General features: G+C 35.0%; 1 long non-coding RNA gene across 2 annotated transcripts; it reads left to right on the forward strand.

Annotated features, from left to right (window-relative positions):
* The first annotated feature begins 1,889 nt into the window (after positions 1-1,889).
* LOC131646037 (uncharacterized) lies at positions 1,890-3,697 on the forward strand. 2 transcript variants are annotated; one of them, XR_009297265.1, is made up of 5 exons: positions 1,890-2,179; positions 2,271-2,417; positions 2,509-2,782; positions 3,196-3,255; positions 3,429-3,697. It is a non-coding gene; the product is annotated as an uncharacterized LOC131646037 (long non-coding RNA). The 2 variants fall into 2 exon arrangements; XR_009297264.1 differs by having other exon boundaries at positions 1,890-2,417.
* Positions 3,698-5,782: the final 2,085 nt, after the last annotated feature.

Here is a 5,782-nt window from a genome sequence, read left to right on the forward strand (position 1 = left end):
AAATTGTATCGAACAGAGTCGCCACCAAATTTTATTTATTCCAATGGGAAAAGGAAAATATTGATAAAACCCACAAATGAAATGAAATGGACAAAGATAGTCTTCGCAACCAAATTTGGGTTCGGGAGTCGGTTAAGCAAGGGGAAGGTATTAGCACCCCTCACCTCCATCGTACTCGAAGGGACCCATTTAGTTATTCTTATGACTAATTGTTAGCATATTATTTACTTGCGTTCTAATTATTATGAGATAGAAACAAAATTAAAGTTTTTTATTATCGTGCTCGCCAAGACATTTGTATCTTGTGCCTACGTATTCCCTAGTGCAATGGGAAAGTCAGAGCAGTCGTAGTTCGGGGTAAAACTACGAATTTTTGTTGTTTGATTTTAATGAACGACGTATGAATCGCTCTTTATGAAAAGGTGGTGCGAACTAAGTTAAAGGGTCTTTAATGGAATCAAAGCATTCAAACAAAAGCTTAACGGCCATCGCCTAAATGTTTTAGAGCAACTTGTACAAGTACGTACAAACCCCTCTTGATTCATCCATTATAGACCAAACTCAATTCGATTTATTAGAGTTTTCTTTTAGATGTAAAAACGAGTAGGAAGAAGAAAAAAAAGTTTGATATTGACCAATATCTGTTTATGAAAATAGAATTTTAATGAGTTAAAAAACGCTTACTTTTAGTGTTTTGTTGAAAGATGAGACAAATCGAATTTTTAGGGTTTTTTAATGGAATCAAAGCATTCAAACAAAAGCTTAACGGCCATCGCCTAAATGCTTTAGAGCAACTTGCACAAGTACGTACAAACCCCTCTTGATTCATCCATTATAAACCGAATTCGATTTGATTAAAAAAACGTTTTGTAGAGAAAGGTGAGACAAATTGAATTTTAAGGAACTTTAATGGAATCAAAGCATTCAAACAAAAGCTTAACGACCATCGCCTAAATGCTTTAGAGCAACTTGTACAAGTACGTACAAACCCCTCTTGATTCATCCATTATAGATCGAATTCAATTTGATTTAAAAAAAGTTTTATAGAGAAATGTGAGACAAATTGAATTTTAAGGAACTTTAATGGAATCAAAGCATTCAAACAAAAGCTTAAAAGCCATCGCCTAAATGCTTTAGAGCAACTTGTACAAGTACGTACAAACCCCTCTTGATTCATCCATTATAGATCGAATTCAATTTGATTATTTTTTAAAGAAAACTTTGGAATTTTGAAAATGGGGAAGGAGCATTTTGTTTAAGAAAAGATTTTTGTTTAAGAAAAGACGCTTGGTGTTGACCAAGATTTTTCGTTATGACATTTTTGAGTATAAAGCGTAACGGGAAAGAAACTTGATGTTAATCAAGTGTTTGAAGTTATTTTGAAAGGGTAGATTTTAATCCCGTATTCATTTTTATCTTGATTAGAAGGAAATAAAGTTTTAAAGCAATTGGCAAGAGAAATAATAATCAAACACAAGATCAAATCTACAAGAATATAGCAAACAATTTGTGCAACATTTATAGCAAGATTATTTATAAGAGATAAGAAACTTAAGAAAAAAAATGATCATTTGAAATATTTTTTGAAATAAATTTCTAAATATACATCTAAAGACATAATATTTTTGGTCTTTTTATTTTGATAAAAAAAACTGTGCTTTTGTTTTATCAATATTCAAGAAATTACCTATTATAATTAAAACTAAAAAGAGATATGGCCCAGGGGGTTTATCCATTGATTTAGTGGTGCAAGGCCCAAGAACTAGTAATGAAGAGAAAGGAAAGAAACCTTAAAGGAGCTGGATCGAACCGGGTATGATCCGGATCCGCCCCGCCTTGCAGAATTTGCAATTGGGTTGAGAAACCCTAAAAATAAAAGAAGGAAAAGCGGCTACCCCTTTCTCATGTTCTGTTCACGCGTGAAATCAAAACAACAACAACATCTTCTCTCAAAACCTCACGCTTCAAAACAAAAAAACAAAAAAAACGCGATCCTCACACTCGTCTCTATTCTCTAAAGCTCGCGGCCTCTCTAACGGTTTTCCACCTTCATCACTCGGTATTCTCTCGTTCTCGTCGGCGCTTCAAACCTATCGCGAAGCCTCTCTCAGTCCCTCAAGTTTCAATAGACCAGTCTCCGTATCAATCAAGCGAATCAAGCACTCGCGATTGTATTCGGGTCATTCTCGATCACTTTTCGGCCAGGTAAACGAAAACTATACATTGTGTAAAACTAAAGTTCTAATCATTTGCTTGTTGGTTTTATGCAGAACATGATTTATAAAAAAATGTGAACGAAAGTAACAAAACAGAGAAGACACTAAAACATGATGAACCGATTCTCCTTAACGATCGAGTGAAGTCAGCATAGGGATTCTCTCACGAAAGTATTAGGATCATTATCGGTTTTTCAGTCTGTAAGTTTATAACCGAATCATTGTTTCTGAATCTTAAATGAAAGGGAAAAAAAGAACACACTAATAATAAGACTGCTTATTGCTTATACAGGGAAGCTCAAAATAATGGTTCAAGGCTGAAAGACAGTGTAGAACAACAGCTATAGAAACTACACTAGTGCTACATCACCTCAGCACCCTGGAGTTCTATCTAGCTAGCATCTCCTCAAGGTCTTTCATTAGTGAGCACAAAAAGATCTCAACCATGGTATTGGGAAGAAATGGCAACAAGAGATACATAGACAGACAACAACAACACGAGAATCAACTCTAAATCTACTATGATGCTCAGTTTATATGCTTTACATCAGAACAACAATAGTGAGGTATTTCAAATAAACTTTTATACCTTCTTCTGGTGTGTATGGTTTCTGAATGCTTCTTGGTTGAATGGTGGAATTTTAGACTCAATCAAGCAGAGTTTCAGTGTGAAACTCTACTGATTTTCAATGAGAAGGGAGAGCCTTTGGTGAGGTGAGTGAGGAGTTTTTTGTGGTGGCTGCTGATTTTTCTTTTCTAATGAAACAACATATATATATATATAGTACTTTAGGCTTGGGAATGATTCTAGGGTCGGATAAAAATTATTTAGGTTTGGAAACAAATCAGGAAAATCTGTGATATTTCTTCACACAGCAGAGTTTTATTTTTTTGCCATTTTTGTGCTATTTCTGATTTTCCCATGTGCTCTTGTTTATCCTTCATGAATTTTGAATTTCCTTTGCCAATTCTCCTACAGGCTGCAGCGTGGCAAGGACATGTCAGCAGACTTCTTTTTTTTTGGATAGCAAAGTCTTGGGTGAGTTATAAACTTTGGGCCTGCATAAATAAAGTCCTGCTGATTTTTATCTTGCTTGAATCATGTAAATGGGCCTGTATAATCATGTTTATATGGCTGCCCCTATCTTTGTGGGTAATTTGATGCTATGTTACTTCGTAATTCAAATAATGACCCTTCTTTCTCGATTCAAGGTACACTTCATGGAATACTTATGCAAGGACGTTGAAAGCATTGGTTGAAAGTTTAAAGATCGAAGAATGCTTGAAGACCTTCGCAAAATTATGGAAAAAAGAATGATTGGAAACAAACTTGTAGCCTTTGGTTTAGGCTTTAGGACTGATTTTATATTTTGTGTAATTCAATTGTAACCTCTCAAATCAAATGATTAAGGATTAGAATACATTTTGTAATGTTCAAATGAGGTTGGAATGAAAATTCTATACGTAATGTTTAATTATAATTGAATGGAACATGTCTTTGGAAATTTGAATGAATTTGGTTTTATGAGTTTATGGCTTTAGGAATTTGCATTTGAAAGATAAAAATTCTTTGCAATTTAAAGATATTGTCTTGTAATACTGTCAAAAATTACCTGCACTTTGTCTTTTAGATTCTTGAATCAAGCATTTGCAAATTTGACACTTAATCTTATACTTTTAATGCAAAGAAAATCACTCAAAACAAATGATTATGATCAAAATGATTCTTGAATGGATGATTGAATTTGCATCCATTATACCATTCGAAAACCAATATAACATAGTCTTCGAATTCAAAAATGAATCGAGACAAGATTACTCGAACCTTACGAATTAACGGTTAATTAATGCATTAAGAACTTGCATGAATACTTCCACCAACGAATCTAAATTCAAATCGATTCCTAGATCTAATCCAAACTTGCATATCAAACAAATAGCATACCGCCTCTATATGTTCAACATTTGTACTATGGTTCAGTAATAATCGTAACGACTTAAGGAAGCCACGAAAAATGAGAACACAAAATTCAATGATCATCATCAATTGAAGAAACGTCATGCTCTAGCAACACAGGGAGATAAACCTGAATCTCGCGGTTCATAGAAAAAAACAGATGAATTAATCTTTATTTGATAAGCACATTGATAAAACTGTAAATTGCACAAATGTCATTCGTTTGAAATCATGCCTTAGTGAATGAACGAATGATATGCAAATGGTTTAATGGAACAAAATGCATGGGTCAAAAATTGGGGTATGACAGATGCCCCTATTTAAGTGTCTTCAAGCCGAAGATATGATGATTGAAATCTTCGTCTCGTCGTGATTGAAGGGACTTAAATATAAGAATACACAATTTTGGACCCTGCAAAGGTGTATATGATATGATATGCATGATGAAAACTAATGGAATAAGATGTCACAAGAGACAAACTATCACTTGGGAAACCAAGTAAAGGACAAAGGAATTCCAAGAGGGAATATTGACCAAACAATCCAATTGGGGAAAAGATTGTAACAAAGGGACGTCCAAGCCTGCTGGGGAATGGAACCTAACTCCGTTGGAGAAGAGATTACAAATCCACAGGTGAAAAATAGCACACTGATAGGGAAACGAAAGATACACCAACGTTTATTGAAGGCGAACTACCAACTTTTACTGATGGTAAAGAAATTTGAAAATGCAGGAGTGTCTTCATCTGAACACCAATTTTTTTGAAGGTGCAGGAATCTTGTCATCTGAATACCGACTTTTACTGAAGGTACAGGAATCTTCATCTGGACATCAACTTTTTACTTGAAGATGCAGGAATCTTGTCATCTGGAAGAATGTTCTTGATATCGTGATACCACAAGAGGGTACTCTTGCTTTTGAAGAATGTTCTTGATATCGTGATACCACAGTTTGTCGTCGATGATTGCTTCTACTGTGAAAACATGTGCGGGCCTATCCAGGCGCATGACATCGATCCGAGGAATGTCATTCCAATGATTTATCCTAATCATGGAAGAGAGTGTGGCTAATGCATCAGCCAAGTTATTTTCTTCACGAGGAATGTGATGGAAATCTACCCTATCGAAGAATGGTAACAATCTTCTCGCGTAGTCTTTGTAAGGGATTAGCTCTGGTTGGCGTGTTTCCCATTCTCCTTTGATTTGATTGATGACCAAAGCAGAATCTCCGTATACATCCAAGTACTTGATTCTTAGATCCATGGCTTCTTCGAGACCCATGATGCAAGCTTCATATTCGGCCTCATTGTTTGTGCATTTGAAAGTTAATCTGGAGGTAAATGGAATATGTAACACCCCCAATTCTATACTAAACAAATAAGGCATATATTTGCGTAAATCAGAGTAGAGAAAGCATGCATCTCACGAGGGCGTTACACATATTTCAAAATAGAACAAATATTTTATCTTTAAACATGCAATGGTCATTTCCAAATAACACGGGATTTTAAAACAACATGCAAACCACAGCGGAATAATCATCTCATCAAATAAATGGTAAAATAGGATGATTCCCATACATCATCCACCATGTCTCAACTTCTTGGCT

The sequence above is a fragment of the Vicia villosa genome, linkage group LG2, assembly GCF_029867415.1.
Source record: "Vicia villosa cultivar HV-30 ecotype Madison, WI linkage group LG2, Vvil1.0, whole genome shotgun sequence".
In the NCBI taxonomy this organism is placed as follows: domain Eukaryota; kingdom Viridiplantae; phylum Streptophyta; class Magnoliopsida; order Fabales; family Fabaceae; genus Vicia; species Vicia villosa.